The 16,298-nt window shown below is 58.2% G+C and overlaps 1 protein-coding gene across 1 annotated transcript in view; it reads right to left on the reverse strand.

Moving 5' to 3' along the window:
- Window positions 1–5,750, reverse strand: part of LOC117644434 (small conductance calcium-activated potassium channel protein) — a 138,057-nt gene extending 132,307 nt beyond the window's left edge. Inside the window, exon 1 of the mRNA XM_034383921.1 lies at window positions 5,404–5,750. The gene's annotated coding sequence lies outside the window, so the exon portion shown is untranslated. The remainder of the gene's footprint in view (window positions 1–5,403) is intronic.
- Between the last annotated feature and the right edge of the window lie 10,548 nt (window positions 5,751–16,298).

Raw genomic sequence — 16,298 nt, forward strand, 5'->3', positions numbered from 1 at the left:
GACCCCACCAATGGATTGCTTTCTAGACGAGGAATCCATTGGTCGGGCCACATGTTCGATTCGAGTCCTGTATAGTGACTCTGGAGCTCAAAACGCGCTTGGAGTTTTCGCCGCCTCCGCCGGTCTTCTGGCCCACTGTGCTCGGCTCGGCACGGTTCGGCGAGGACGGCACTAATATGGCGCGAAAGGGGCGACGCCGCACTCAATGGGGGGAAATCGAGGAGGTCTAATGCCCGTTATTCGCATATCGCCGCGCGGCACGCGTCGGGACCATCTTGCGCACCATCTAGCGGCCCCAACCACCCTATACCGTCAGATGATTCCGAGGAGAGAGGGAGGAGAGAGAGAGAGAGAGAGGAGAGAGAGAGAGAGAGAGAGAGAGAGAGAGAGAGTCTGCAGGCCCCCGGGGGATGTCGCCAAATTATCGCGCCCCACCCGGGCCCCACTGGGGCGGCAGGGCGGCAGGGCCGAGGGGGACAATGGCAAGATAATCCAGGATCGGGCATCGGTGCAGCCTGTTTGGCTATCGGGCCTGCAGGCCGCTGGCGGCAATGCTGGCGGCAATGCTGGCGGCCCGGCCCGGTCCCCCGACGGGACACTAGTGTCGCTACTTGCCACCGGAGATAGTGCTCATTGTAGCCGGCGATAGCGAGGCTAGCGAGGTGCACAGAAGGCCAATAATTAGACAAAACAAGGAAAAAGTGTAATTTTTTACTCAATTTTTTTTAGCAGATGATATCTTTACTTTAAAACAAACCTAAAACTACAAGACACATAAAGATGTCAGCTAGTTTAAAAGTGGAAGAGGCCAAAGCCCCTCCTGAACTTTCCCAGGCCTTTTCGAGAAAAAATGCAAGCCACCAAAATGCCATTGGCCAGTGTAGTGATACAAAATACAATACTTATTTTTATCAAGAGAACGTACTCTTTTCCGTGACACGTGTTTCCTTCAGGGGAAGAGATACAGTAACCCGCCCTGCAGGAAAAGACCACCCAGCCTCTTGCAAATTAGAAGTGCCCGGGGTCTCTCTCTCTCTCTCTCTCCGGCCGTATTGCACCAGGCTATCGTCCCGCCCGGTCTCTTGCCGCTACAGACTGACTCCGCGAGTCGCTCTCGTCTCTCTCGCACATACAGGGGGCACCCCATGAGTGCGAGAGAGACAGACGGAATCAGTCTGCTGCTGCAGCAGGCGGCCGGAGAAAATATTCCTCGGCGCGGTGCGCGGTGGGTTCGCGTTACCGATTTTCGTCGTAAACTCGGTCCTTCTTCCCTTTTGCCACTTTGTGCCCTTAATGGCGACCCCGCTTCGCCCCGCTCCCCGTTCCGCGGCTCCGCTACGCCCGGCGAGTAATTCAAACCTCCAGGGCGGCGCGGCCGAGGGCACGGCGAACAAGCGCGACGGAAAAGGCTTCGTTAAAAAAGCGTCAGAATGTTACCTGCACAAGCGTTACCTTTCAAAATTCACTGTACTATTTCCGTACTGAAGCCCGATATTTTTTCACGACGCGGGCCTTTTTTCGGCACGTCGCACCATCTTTGACCTCTCCGCCCCCCCCCCCTTCCCCCCCCCACACTCACACACACCACACACACACACACGCAAAAGCACGCACGCACGCTTTGCGTTGACGCCCGTGGACGGAAGCGACAAGAATTCAATTTACGCGGGGTAAGGCGTCCGCCCGGCCCCACAGACCGATTCCGAGATTCGTTTTTCGTCGCTCCGTCTCTCTCCCACTCATGAGGCGTTCCGTGGAGGTGCGAGAGAGACAGAGAGACGAAAACAACTCTCGGAATCGGTCTGCTGGGCCGGGGGCGGCGTGCGCAAGGCGAGTGCCGCGCCACTGCTTTGACGGGGCGCGTTCGAACGGAGGGGCGGCCGGTGCGGCAAGTCCTGGGCAAGCCCTGGGGGCTCACGGCCACGGTGAGCCCTGCGCTGGGGCCCTCGCCAATCACTACACTGCCAAACGGGACACGGGTTTGCTTTACGGACCAATATGGAAAAAGTTGACGCATCAAATACGTAAACAATGGGGGGAAAGTGGAGGGGAAAACACCGTGACCCAGTGGTCTAGAAGACTGCAGGAGGCGGTCAAACTCCCGGACGCGTTTCGAGCTCCAGAGTCGCTAAATGTTACTCGAACCGAACGTGTGACCCCACCAATGGATTGCTCTCCGAACGAGCAATCCATTGGTGGGGTCACACGTTCGCTTCGAGTCCCATTCAGCGACTCTGGAGCTCAAAACGCGTCTCGAGTTCGGCCGTACGGCGGCGCCGACTGCAAACAATTTAGCGCATCGAGCGGAATAAGCAGCATCAATGCCTCGGCTTGGCAGTGCCGTGGCAGTGGCGTGGCAGTGGCGTGGCAGTGCGGCGCCGTCGTGATTGACTCGTCATTAGAGCAGGAGTGCTCTGGCTGTCTCTCTCGCACCCGCACGGGAACGCGCCGCGAGTGCGAGAGAGACGGCGGCAGGCACAGCTCTGAATCGCCCGGCGGACCAGCTAATGAAGGCCAAATACTGAGGGGCGCGCGCAGCCGCGTCTGGCTCGGGCCGCCACTGCCTGCCGTCTGCTTTCGTCGCTCTGTCTCTCTCGCACTCATGGGGCGGTCCGTAGGGGTGCGAGAGAGACAGAGCGACGAAGCAGTGTTCGGAATCAGACGGCTGGCACACTGGCTCGGCCTGGCTCGGCCTGGCTTGGCCTGGCAGCGCAGACGGCAATGTTTATTCTCCAGAAATACAGGTGGAAAGAGAAAAGCGACACGGCGGGCACGGCGGGGCGAGCAGCTCAAAAGCTTATTTGAATTTTCTTGCGTTGTATAATTTAGGCGCCGGCGGGACGGGGCGACGGCGAGGAAGGGGAGGGGGGTTAGGGGGTGGAGAGGGAGGGGAGGGGGTTAGGGGGTGGAGAGGGAGGGGAGGGGTGCCGATCCGGGGCAAGACTCGCTCTGCTGCACTAGTAGCTTTGTCCAAATAAAGCCAGGCGACCACGTCGTGGCCACGTCGCCCCGCGGTCTCGTTAGGGAAGGCAGGGCGACGACGCGTGCCGACACCGGGTGGAGGAAAACGGAGAGACCGCCAGACTGCCGTCGCTCTGTCTCTCTCGCACTCATGCTGGGTTTGGCCGGGCTGGGCCGGGTCACACCCGTTCGGCCCGCTCCCATGGCCGTGGCCCACTGTGCCCCGCCTCCGACCCGCCTCGACCAGTGGCGGAGCCAGCCTGAGGGGGCGGCAAAAAAGTTCTCTTTACCAGCTCTTTGCCTTAATTTTTTTTGGCCTACCTTTCAGGCGGCTAATCAGGGGCATTGTCATTTTGCCCGCCCCACCCTCTCGCTCCGGATTTGGCCTCAGCTACGCCACTGCAGTCGCTCCGTCTCTCTCGCACCCGGACGGCCCGGCCCGCGAGTGCGAGAGAGACAGAGCGGTGGCATCGACGGCCCCGCGTGCGGCCGCCGCACTGTATCGTGCGGCCGCCACACTGTGCGGCCGGGGGGCTCCGTGTCATCGAATGGTGGAGTGGCTCACGTCACGGCCTCTAACTATGAAAAATTGACGCGTACACCGCAAAACCAATGTCGGGCAGAAGGCAAACTTTGGCCCGGGCTTTTATGGGGAGCCTCTTAAAGAGAATGCCAAGCAGCCAAAGGGGACGAGCTAAACTCGTTGCGCGATTTCCGTAACGGCGGGCCGCCGTTTTAAAACGGGGGCGCGGCACTGCCGACACAGCAACAACGCGTTTCGGATATTTTCCCGTCTCCGTCGCACTCATGGGGCGTTCCGTTGGGGTGAGAGACACATCGCTCCGTCTCCGTCGCACTCACGGGGCGTCCCGTTGGGGTGCGAGAGAGACAGCGACGGAACGAATCCTCGGGCTGCCGCGGAAAACGCGTGGTGGCAGTTGCCGGCGTGGCCTCCCATCTCCATACATGTGTTTTCCATGACATGCCGCGGCACGCGAGGGCTCGTCTCGTCGGAGGCAGGACGCCGGGGATTGAATCCCAAAAGCAATTCCCCAGCGCGGCCGCGCGCGGCTGGATGTGGCTGCCGAGCAAACAGAGCCGACGCACTAGCAAATTTTAGGTTGTCACTTGATGACAATTTCAAGGCAAATTTTCCTGACAACACGCTGTAAGGATGTTGGTTGTCACTTGACGACAATTTCAAGGCTTATTTTCTTTCCAACACTGAAAATTTTGGTTGTCACTTGATGACAGTTTTAAGGCCAATTTTCCTGACAACACGCTGTGAAAATGATGGGTGTCACTTGATCACAATTTCAAGGCTTATTTTCTTTCCAATACTGAAAATTTTGGTTGTCACTTTGGTTGTAACATTCCTTACAAAGATAGTTGTCACGCCCATGCAACGAGTAAAGGAGCTTTTCCATTTCAAAGGGACAATGACATCCACCGTTTCGTCGCGTAGACACATTTTTCTTCACAGTGCGGCGACGCCGCTCATCGAACTGATAACGATCAATATATTGAGTATGGATTCGGGCGTGCGAGGCGTGCGAGGGTCGCCTCGGGGGTCGCCTCGGCACGCCCTCGGCACGCCCTCGGCCTCGGCTGCCTCGGCCCCCGCGGAGCCCTGCGTCCGCTAAATCAAGGGCGGGCGGCCCCCTCCCCAACTTGTGTACTAATTTCAACTCGCTGGCGCCAAATTTGGTCGTAAGTATGTAGCTCCGGCCGAACACGCCCGCCGCGCGGCCTGCTCCCGAGCGGCGTTCGGCGTGCACACGGTGCGCACACTGCCAACGCGGCAGGCTCATCAGCAGAGAGCCCAGAATCTGGGCACCTTAGTCGCCCAGGAACGAGACACCTGAGCATGCTCCACCATGGGAGAGGGCCGGTTACTGTATGATTTGTCCACCCGGGACTGGGCACCTGTATTAAGAGTGTACCCATGCAAGCAGGACAAGGGGGTCATGACCACGGCCCTGATCGGGCGACTGACAGGGTAGGCAGGTTGTCATGCATTCCACCCGAAGGTAGGCAAAAAGCACGGTTCGACCCCCACCGCCTTCCCCTTTAAAGAATTCAAGCGCACGCAACGCTGACAACGATCAAAATGACAAAGTTCCCTGTGTCGCTGTTTACTCTTGACTCGTTTTTCAAAGGTTTCAGAAGCGCTTCTGAGAAACAGAGGCCCTCAGCCGAGAAGAAATAAAAGTGCAAAGATTCGACCCTCCCTTCCCCCACCCCTTCACCGCCCACGCTATTTGTCACACGGCGGCCGCCCCACAGACAGCCCACCTCGCGGCGGACCGATTCCGAGATTCCCTTCTCTGTCTCTCTCGCACACACGGGGAGTTCCGAACGGGTGCGAGAGAGAGGACGACTCTCGGACAGTCTGCAGGTAACGACGCGGGGAGAAGGACTCCGGAAGCGAAGCGGACTCACCTTGGTGGAGTCGGGGCGGTGGGAGACTGGGTCGTTGCGTCGTCCGGCATGCACGTCCACACACGTCCAGATCACTCACTAGGCACTGCCACACTGCCAGGGCACTGCCGGGGCACTGCCGGCCGCAGAAGCACAACACCGTCAAATGGCGGCACAAACACAACACGCAACAGGCCGGTGGGGCGTCGCGCTGCAGTAAGTCGCTGGCGCTCTTGTCGTGTCACGTGGTCTTCTTCGTCACGTCGGTGGCGTCGGTGACGTCGGTGACGTGGGCGACGGGGAGAGGCGTGTTGTGGCAGGCGGCGCGCTCGGCACACGACCACCCCACTGTGAGGAGACGGCGCGACTGGCTGCCGTTGGCGCGCGGCGCGCGGCGCAGGCCTTAAGCGCAGGCAGGCCGGCAGGGGCGTGCTCGGAGCGCAGAGCGGCGGAGCGCGGAGCGACTCGGCAGCCGTGCCGTCGCGTCGCGTCGGCCCGCTAGCCCGCCTGTTGGCGAAGTGCGGCCCGGCCCGGCCAGAGCCCGGCCGGCGCAGCGAGGCAGGCGAAGCGCCGAAAGCCCCTGGGCAGCCCGCCCGGCACGCCGAGCGAGCGAGAGAGCGAGAGAGCGAGGCGCAGCGCTGTGTGGGCGGGAAGGCGGTTCGCGTCCCCCCGAACGCAGCCCGAGCCGGCTGCCTCCGTTCGGGCCTTCGGTTTGGGCCGTTCGGCTCTGCGCCTCGCCTGCCGCCCGGCGTTCATCCCTTGGGGACAGGGCGCCTCTCTCTCTCTCTCTCTCTCTCTCTCTCTCTCTCTCTCTCTCTCTCTCTCTCTCTCTCTCTCTCTCTCATGGGGCGTGCCGTCAGGACGCAAGAGAGACAGAGTGAAAACACTGTTCGGAATCAGTCGGGGGTGGTGGAGGGCTTAGAGCGACTCGCGCTAGACATGGCCATATACGCGCCGCGGCGTGCCACGGCGTGCCCAGCGTGACCCGCCGTGCCGTGGCGAGCCGCGCCGCGCACGAAGCAGGAGGTTGGCACTATCAATCAAGATCGATTTCGGCTTCGGCCGGCTTCGGCCACAGCCAAGGGCAATCTTCCACGGCACTGGCAGGGATCATGCGGCGCGGCCACGCGGCGCCCCCACAGGTCGAGCTATTTCCTCCCTGAAAGGTTACTCACTGATAAGGAAACATTTAGGCCACACCGCGCGGTTACGTTCGGAAATTATTTTTCAGCGTCGTCTTTATGGCACCAGTGGGTCGTTTTGGTCGCTCTTTCTTTCTAGGCAGCCTGTACTGGTGTGAGAGGATCAGAGCGATGAAAACGACAAGGGCAAAAAACAGGCAGATTTTAGGCGTAAAAAGAAACAAAATACAAAATGAACTCGTACAGAGAGCAATCCATTGATGGGGTCACACGTTCGGTTCGAGTCCCGTTTAGCGACTCTGGAGCTCGGAACGCGTCTGGAGTTTTGGCCGCCTCCACCGGTCTGCTGGCCCACTGTGGGGCGTCGCGTCATGGCTTGGCTCCACGTCCACGTCGGGGGCGTCGGGTTTTGCCGTTTCCTCCGCGTACATCGAGGTGGCCGGCAGGCTGATTCCGAGAGGCGCTTTCATCGCCGTCTCTCTCGCTCCTGCACGGACCACCCCGTGAGTGCGAGAGAGACAGAGCGATGGGAATGCGGGCCTTTGCCCGGCCTTTGCCCGGCCTTGCGGGGCGAGATCGATGCCACCAGGTCGATCGGACGGGCTGCGTTGCAAGAACGGGCTCGCTTCGGACTCGGCCAGCCCACGCCGTGCACATTTAGACACTCGTTCGGATGCAGCGGGCCACCGGGGCGCCGGGTGCGCGACACAGTGGGCCAGAGGACCGGTGGAGGCGGTCGAATTCCCGGACGCGTTTTGAGCTCCAGAGTCGCTAAATGGCACTCGACCCGAACGTGTGACCCCACCAATGGATTGCTCGTTCGAAGAGCAGCGGCCTGGCGTCCCCAATGGACCTCTCTGCTGCCAACATGATTACTTCCCCTTTCGCATTGCGATTGCCCCGGCAATACGCCGAACAGTCACGGGCGGCCTAGGTGCCTCGCTCCCCATGGGCTTTGTCTTAGAAAAAAACGAACAAAGCGCTTATTTTTAGAGGTGGCCTCACTCATAATTCAGAAGCCGTGACCGGGGCGCGCTAGGGAAGCTCCATGGTGGAAGTGGACTGGGGTGGGGGCGGTGGCGCGCCATGCTCGGTGCCATGGCGGGGCGGGGGGACATTTGAGGGCACAGGGGAGATCCAACCTACAAACTCGAGTCGAGCTATCCTCCAGGGTGCTCCGTGCCCGCCCCGGCCGGGGAGCCCCGGGGCTTGCTCCTGTAGTATGAGCACCCCGCGCAGCGTTTGTCTCACTCCCGGGCTGGCAAGCAGGGCAGGCAAGGCCGGCAGACGGAGCGAACCACACTTAGCGAGGTGCGGGAACGAGCATCAAACGACAAAGGGCGTCGACGAAGCAGGCCGTCCCACAGTGGGCCAGAAGACCGGTGGAGGCGGACAAAATTCAAGAGGCGCGTTTTGGGCACTGGAGTCGCCTACAGACTCTGGAGCTCAAAACGCGTCTAGAGTTTTGTCCGCCTCCACCGGTCTTCTGGCCCACTGTGCGTACCGCGCTGCATAGTGGGCCTGAAAAGTAGGCAACACCTTTCCCCTGAAAGCTGGCTAATATTGTTACTCCCCCCTCCTCTCAGGCCGACTCTGGATCCGCCACTGTGCCCCGGAGGCACCATAGCACCCTCGGAGTGTGCGGGCAGGCGCCGCGGCATAGGCGCGGCATAGGCGCGGCGTAGGCGCGGTCGGGGACCATTGTTCGACACACGATCGTGCACGCAGAGCGAACGCAGAGCGAACGCAGAGGGAGGCATTTAGCCTCGGCATTCGGCACGCACTAGGCAGCCCTCGGCCCGTCACACGGACGGGCAGACAGACAGGCAGACATAAAGACAGAGACACACAGACAGGACGAACAGGCAGACACAGACACACACACAGGCAGGCACACACACCATGGCATCCCCTTCGGCTGATTTGCATGACGTCACGCTGACGTTGAATCGATGCAGTTGATAACCTGTGCGGCTCGCGAGGCGGGGCGCGGCGGGGCGCGGCGGGGTGCGGCGGGGCTGGGTGGTGGAGGAGCGCGGTAGTTAAAGTCGAATTCCGTGTCGAGCGCCGCGGGACCACCAGAGAGGTGCTCAACACCACCAAATTTCTGAATAGCGCCAGGGCGATAGGATCCGTCGTGTCCACGGGTATAGCTTGCTCTCTCTCCCTCCCCGTCGAACACAGACGCCCAGCCCAGGCGGATGTTGCGGCCCGAGATCCCTACGCCGCCAAAGGCCCCCGGGCTCTCCGCTACACTGGTGCGCCCGGCCGAATGGGCCGAATGCCCTTTGCCTCCACTTCCACGCCAACGAGTCCGTCATCACCACGTGTCTGTCGGCCCGGGCCATAGAGGCTGCGCCACTGACAAAGACTGTGCCATAGGGGCTGCGCCATGCGCTCTCTATGGCGCAGCCTCTATGGCACAGCCTCTATGGCACAGCCTCTATGGCACAGCCTCTATGGCACAGCTTCTAGGGCACAGCCTCTATGGCCCAGCCTCTATGACACAGCCTCTATTGCACAGCCTGTGTGGCACAGACTGTATGGCACAGCACAGCCTCTATCGCACAGCCTCTATGGCGCAGCCTCTATGGCGCAGCCTCTATGGCGCAGCCTCTATGGCGCAGCCTCTATGGCAGCGCCATGGAGGGGAACAAAGGTTGTGCCATAGAGGCTCTGCCGTTGAGTCTGTGTCATAGCCTAGAGGTGACATTGTGCCATAGAGGCTGTGCCGTGCAGCCCCTCTGTGTTTACAGGCCAGTCAATGTCTGCCGAAAGTCGAGGGCTCCTAAATAGCCGGAGGGAGTCAAAACCACCCCTAGCCCGCCCCCACCCCGCCCCCACTTCATTGCACGCCGCCACTCTCCCGATGGGAATGTTGGGCGACCCGTCTGTCTGTCTGTCCGTCCGTCCGTCCTAGGGCTATTCACCGCGGTGACCCGGTCATCAGGGATGAATTAACACGGCGTGAAAGTGTCCTCCCCTCCGCCGTAACTCTGCCGCCACGTGTGCCACGTGTACCACGCCACCGTTACTTCGTCCGCTTCGGCCCCGCGATCGATCCTGCTCGTCAAACACGTCAAATTTCTGTCAAGTCACTTTTTCCTGGAGCCGAAAATTTATCGCCTCCACATTTGTCCGCCGTTGGAAACTTTTTGAAATTCCAAAACTACTGTTATGGATTCTTCTTTCTGTTCCAAAATTAACTTTCTTGAGACTCGACAATTTTTTTTAATTCCAAAACTTTATTGGATTTCGGAAATTCTCTTCCCTTTTTTTTCTTTCAGACTTTACAGGTTGTTTCCTTTCTCATTTTTGTCGAGTCTTATCGATGTCTTTTCTCTCCCCTCGGGCCCAGCGGCCCAGCCGTGATAGCAGGCACGCCAACTGTCCGCGATTGCTGCTCAGCCAGTCCGGTGCAATAAGGCTGCCTGCCGTGTGTCTCGGCCGGATTGGCGCGGAAATGTCAGTGGTGCCACCATGCCGGCCGGTCACGAGCGGGCCGTCGCTTTGTCTCTCTCGCACTCATCGGGCGTCCCGTATGGGTGCGAGAGAGACAGAGCGACGAAAAGGGAATGAGATGCAAGAGAGAGTCTGAAGTCAGCCGGGCAGCCCGGCAGCAAAGCAGCCTTCAGCGCCGCAGCCGCCAGCTGGCCAGCCACATGGCCTGGTAGGCCTTCGGCAAGGCCTTCGGCATGCTGTGTGTCTGTGCCCTCCGTGCCAGACCGATGCACTGTTGGAAAAGTACCTGAAAGTGGATCCGGCGCTCTGTCGCACTCATGAGACGTCCCAAACGCGTTCCGGGATTTTGACCGCCTGCACCGGTCACTGTGCGCTGCCCCGTGCGTCCAGCCCAGTGTAGCCCAGTCCAGCCGCGGCGGTTCGACGGGCATAGGGGCACAGGGGGTGGTAGGAGGGCCACCGGGGCCGCCACCGGGGCACCGCGTATCGAGACCAGACGAATAGCCATCGACCCGGCATCGACCAGCGCGTTCTTATGTAGGCGGCCACTTAGCGACCCGCGTAGCGACCGGCCTGTGTTTACCGGACTTCATTTGTCTTCCGGCCCGATCCAACCTTTTCGCCTTACGCGGCATCCCCCCGTTCGTGCCGCACAGTGGGCCAGAAGACCGGTGGAGGCGGACAAAACTCCAGACGCGTTTTGAGCTCCAGAGTCGCTAAGCAGGCCTCGAACCGAACGTGTGGGTCACACTAATGGATCGCTTTCCGAACGAAGAGTCGATTGGTGGGGTCACACATTCGGTTCGAGTCCCATTTTGCGACTCTGGAGCTCAAAACGCGTCTAGAGTTTTGGCCGCCCCCACCGGTCTTCTGGCTCTGGCCCACTGAGCGGGGCGCTGTCCCCAAGACGAGCTGCCACGCCACTGCCAGGCCCGCTACCCGGCAGTCGGCTTGGCCCGCTTCGCCTCACGGCTTTGCTGCATGCAGAAACACAAGGGAGGGGACTAGGGGGCAACATAATGGGTCCCGGTCATTTGAGTCCCCGGGGAGCGCTACACTGGAGTCCTGGAGCTGCGACAGCAGCGACAGCGCAGCGCCCGGAGCGCAAGCCCGTCTGCAGACTGAGAGTCGTTTTCGTCGCTCTGTCTCTCTCGCATACTCGAGTCCCGCATGGGCGCGAGAGAGACAGAGCGACGAAAACGACTCTCAGTCTGCTGGCGACCGAAAGAGCTGTTTTCAAACTCGACGTCCAAAGAGGAGGAACGGAGAAAAAGACTATGATATTCGAATCGAAACGCCCTTCGGCCGTTTTACTTTGTGGGGACACGCGACATGAGGGCAGTGTGGGGCACCATCGACTTGCTGACGCCACCGGCAGGACACGCTAGGACGCGCCGTGCCCTGCCCTGCCGTGCCACGCCTCCGCCCCAGCCTTGACCAGCGTGGCGGCCTGGTGGCACGGAGACACTAGAGGACTCAAAATCGATTGACGGAAACGAACTGGAGCAGACGACCAGCCCGAAGACTCCCCTGGGGACAATCGTCACCATTTCATGCCGCTCTAGCGAGCCATCTATATGAAAACGTAAGCCAAACACACTGTCACCTTTTGGCACTTCAAAAGGAAGTCATAACTTTTTTTTACCTGCCCGGGCCGGACCTTGCTCCAAGGAACTCTAACCGGATTACAATAACGGTATTATTGCCCGTGTTTTGTTTGGCCCGTGAAGCCTAGCAAGGGTGTCTTTGCCCGGCCGGCCCGTCCCGCCCCACCCCACCCGGTCGGGGTGTAACTTTCATGAGTTTTGCGGCCGCCAGTCAATCAACCTCCCCATTCACCGCCTCATCACCAAGCCATCTCCGATTTCAACTGCCTCGCCACTGCGCTCACTTCGAACCTAACAGTACACACTTACAAATGCATACCCGCACTTACAAATGCACCTGCACTTACAAATGCATACCTGCACTTACATATGCATACCTGCACTTACAAATGCGTACCTGCACTTACAAAAGCATACCTGCACCACTTACAAATGCATATCTGCCCTTAAAAGTGCATGACAGGTACACACAAGCGCATATGCGTACTATCGAGTCTACCGGGGCAAGCATGCACTTGTGAGTGAGTGCTTGGCCACGTATGCCTTTGTAACTTCGTACTTTGCCAAGTACAGGGCAAAAGCGGTACTGGGATTCCCTGGCCCACCCTGGAAAAAGGGGGTCGGCCATTTTCCAGGTGTGCTGCCCGGGAATGCCAGGTACTGCTTTGCATGTGTTTGTAAGTGTGTACTCAGTAGACCGTTAGCTGTGCAGTGTTGCCACAGCCTTGCGTTGTCCTCAACAAGGTCCACAACAACAAGGTCCCGTTATCCTCGCACCGAGACAACAGTGGTCTTGGCTCGGCCTTGCAGTGCAGGGCCGCGTCCTTGGACGCTGTCCGATTGGACGCTGTCCAACGGACAGGCGGTCGATAAACAGGCCAATCGGAGGGCCGCGCCAAATTTACAAAACGAAACGACTCGCGCCATCAGGCCTTTTCGATTTTTTTGAAAGTGGGGCACTGAGGCAAAGCACATCATCCCGCGACATTAGGCCGTCAGTGGACTATTGTTCTCGCGTCGCCATTTTCATCAGTGTCCCTGACGGTCCCCGACAGCGAGCACACTGTCGGCCCTTCGATCGGACCGGGCTGCTCTAGCAGCTCTAGCCGGCCAGCAGGACAGCGCAGCGCGGGGACGCCGCCAGAGGGCAGCAGCAGCAGGGCCCATGTCGGAAGCTTACGACGAATAAAGATATCACTGAAATAGAATCACTGAAAATATCCCTGAACTGCAGGAAATAACCACAACAAAAGTACACAAATTTCTGGCAAATTCAGCGACAACGTTTCCATATTGTTCTTAAGTATTTATAAAATTGTACTTAATCTACGTACAAATTTTTAAATAACTTACATATGCACAAATAAAGCAATAGTTATGGACAAAAAACACCGTAGGAATCTAGCGTGCACGGCACATGAGCTGCAGAACAATGTGAGCAGCCGCTTCTAGCCCGTAATGGTAATGGTAACGAGGGTAGGCCCGCCCGTAACGCACGGCCGTGGAGCGGGACGGCCTACCCTCCAGGCGCTCCCAGCCTCCTACCTCCTCTCATCTCCAGATTTGCCCAGCACCGTCCATTCACCCAACCAGAACGCGCGGTGCACGCCACACTGGAAACCTGCATTGAAGGGGAAAGCAAGGGAAGAAACGTGTTGAATCATCATTGCTTGGTAACCCAAGGAGAACAAAACGGCGAGCCCATCGTGACCTGCAGATTCCGGCTTCCTTTACATGCCAGCTCGTAAAACGCCAACAAAATCAACAGGTGTATTGGACAAATGCCGCTTTTGTTCGGGCCTGTTCTGAATCCCCCAGGCCTCACGCCTCATTATTGAAGTAGAGATCGCCTCTGCCGACTGATTCTGAGGACCGCTTCCGTCTCTCTCGCGTCTTTAGGAGACGCCCTGTGGGTGGGAGGGAGACGGAAACGACTCTCGGAGTCAGTCTGCAGCCGAGCCATAGGCCAGACAAACCAACTGCGCCCCGGCTGGCAATGGCCTGCGTCGGAGTGGCCCGGAGGCCCGGAGCTGGAGTCGCACGGCCGTAACTTGGCTGGACTTCCCTCGGGATAGCGGACTCTCGCTGGAGCGCGCCCACAACACTCCTTTGTTCCCAGCGGTCCCAGAACTCCGGCCGGTCTGTGTTCGACAGCCGGTCTGTCGCCGCAGCGCCTAGTGGGCCCCGCCTGCTTCTGGCCGCAAACTTTCCGCCGCCTGCGCGCGCTTTGCCGTTTTATAATGAGCTGGAAAGTATCGCCTTGTGCAGGAAATTGGTAATTCAGTTTGCATTTGGTCAAGGCTGTTGCTTTTGGGAGAGAGAGTCACTTTGAAGTCGAATTGCAGCAGAATGTCTGTGATACGGCGTGCTTGCTTTTCGATATTTAACCCGAAATGAGACCGACGATGTTGGCGGTGTATTTTGAAAAGTGAACCCCTTTCGGCCTCGGGCGGTCCTCGTCGTTCCGTCCCGCCCGATCACCCTCGTGCGCCTCAAAGCCTGAATGCCCATGAATACATACAGTGGACCGGTCCGCAGTCAGGCAGCCAGCCAGCCAGCCAGGCAGCCAGCCAGGCAGGCAAGGAAAAAGATAGGAAATTGCCAAGACTTGGAGGACGCGGCCCGAGCGCCCCGAGCGGCCCCCGCTGCAGAGGCAGTGGAGCTGCAGTTGAAGCAGCCTGGCCGAGCGCTGGCGGGCCATTTGAATAATTATTCGTTGAGCACCCACTTTTCCGAGACTCTCAACTTGCGAAAACTAGAATGACCGCCCGTCCCGCGGATGGCAACACTGACGCGGCCCTGCACTGTCAAACCGTGGTTTCACAGTGTGTCGAGGGTATCGTTCCTATCTGCGACTCGACTATGCAGGCTCTGAATGTGTTTTGTGTCGCGGTTGAGACACCATCCCTGCCGCCCACGCCGTGCCGTGCGGCCCGTGCGGCCCGTGCGCGCATCGACAACAATGGCGCCATTCTGCGCATTCTGCACGCAGTGTGGCCACGCTGCCGGCGCTGCCGCACACACTGACTGCACCCTCTCTCCCTTCGCCCGGCCGAATAAGAGGCGAGGCCAGAATTCAATTTCCGGAGGGACTTTGTGTGTAACGCGGAGCAGTGCGGAGGGTTGGCCGATTCCAGTGGCGTGGTGAGTTCGGCAGCGACTTGTGCCTTTGGCATTGCTTGGCATTGCTTGGCATTGTGCGCGCCTGGCGAGCCGGCACTGCCAGCAGACGGACGGACGCCTCAAAAGTTGGAGCAAGCTGCAGACTGATTCCGGGAGCCCTTCTCGGCGCTCTGTCTCTCTCGCGACTATACAGAACGCTCCATGAGTGCGAGAGAGACACACTCTAAATGTTCTACAGTGAAGATTCTCCATATTATGGTGAAAATGTTCCATATTATGGTGGTGCAGCTGACTTCGTAACATACCATTGAGAATTCACTGTACCTTATAGAGATTTTGACGAATTTCGTTGGTATTATGGAGAAAATCTCCACCATATTATGTTGGTGCAGCCTTTCACCGTAAGACATTTACTGTGCAGAGCGACGAGAACGACGCTCGGAATCGGCTGCACGAGCTGAACCTGCCGCACTGCGAGAAAAGATCACGGTAAATCCTGTACTGATTACTCCAGACTTCACCGTACTTTTTTTTAACAGGCAATACCGTCGTCTTTTTACAGGCAATACCGTACTTATTTTACAGGCAACGCCGTACTTTTTTTACAGGGAATCCCGTACTTTTTTACCCGGCAATCCCGTACTTTTAATACCTATCAAAGACTGCTATAATTTTTTTCAATCGGTCGACCCTTGTTTTTTAAGATCCTGATGTACGTAACTGCTGAAGTCGGACTCCTGGACCCCCCTTCCGACCACTCGTTGAAAAGGTCTTGACGAGACCTATCGAAAGGTGCAATAAAATTTTTCAGTCGGTCGACCCCCTTTTTTCAAGATACTGATGTGGACAAATCTTGGGAGCGGCCTTTGTTGGGACCAGATCTAGTCCTTCCTACGGCATGGACTCTACGAAAGAACGGTAACTTCTGTTAAAAAACTACGGAATAATTTGTAAAACAAGTACGGTAAATACTGTAGACTGTACGGTGGATACTGGTTTTTGAAGTACGGTAAAGTTTGGCAAAAAAATTATCCAGGATTTACCGTCATTTTTTCTCAGAGTGCGGACCGAAACTTTCCACCGACAACTCTAGAAACTCAAGAGAGTGCGTGGCAGGCTCCGCCTGCCAGTACACCACAAAGCACGCGTCATCCCGAGTGCTTGCTATGCTAGCACGCTGTAGGATGGAGCGGGTGGTGGGTGCTTAGCTCTGCTGCGATGCGCTGCGTCCCAGGTAGAGCATGCCATGCACTCGCTTGATTTTCTAAGGGAAGTGCCGAGTGTTGCCTCACAAATGGTCTCAAAGAGACGCCCGCTGGCGCAGCTGGCGCGCTCGGTCTGCTATTGTTACGCCTTTTTTGCACACCGTAAAGACAACAGCATTAATTTCTTTTTAATGAGCAAAATCAGCCCATTTGCTTCTATCGTAAGGCAATTATCTCACACGCTACATGTGCGCCCAGGTTTGAATAGGGTGCCTTCAAGGCGGGAGATTCTACTGACCAATCACAAGAGAGGATGCTAGTCCTGTCCGCACAATTTCTCATAAGCCGCGGGTGCGGTTCTGAAGAAGAACAGAAAG

This window comes from Thrips palmi, unplaced genomic scaffold (assembly GCF_012932325.1).
Source record: "Thrips palmi isolate BJ-2018 unplaced genomic scaffold, TpBJ-2018v1 HiC_scaffold_18, whole genome shotgun sequence".
Lineage (NCBI taxonomy): Eukaryota > Metazoa > Arthropoda > Insecta > Thysanoptera > Thripidae > Thrips > Thrips palmi.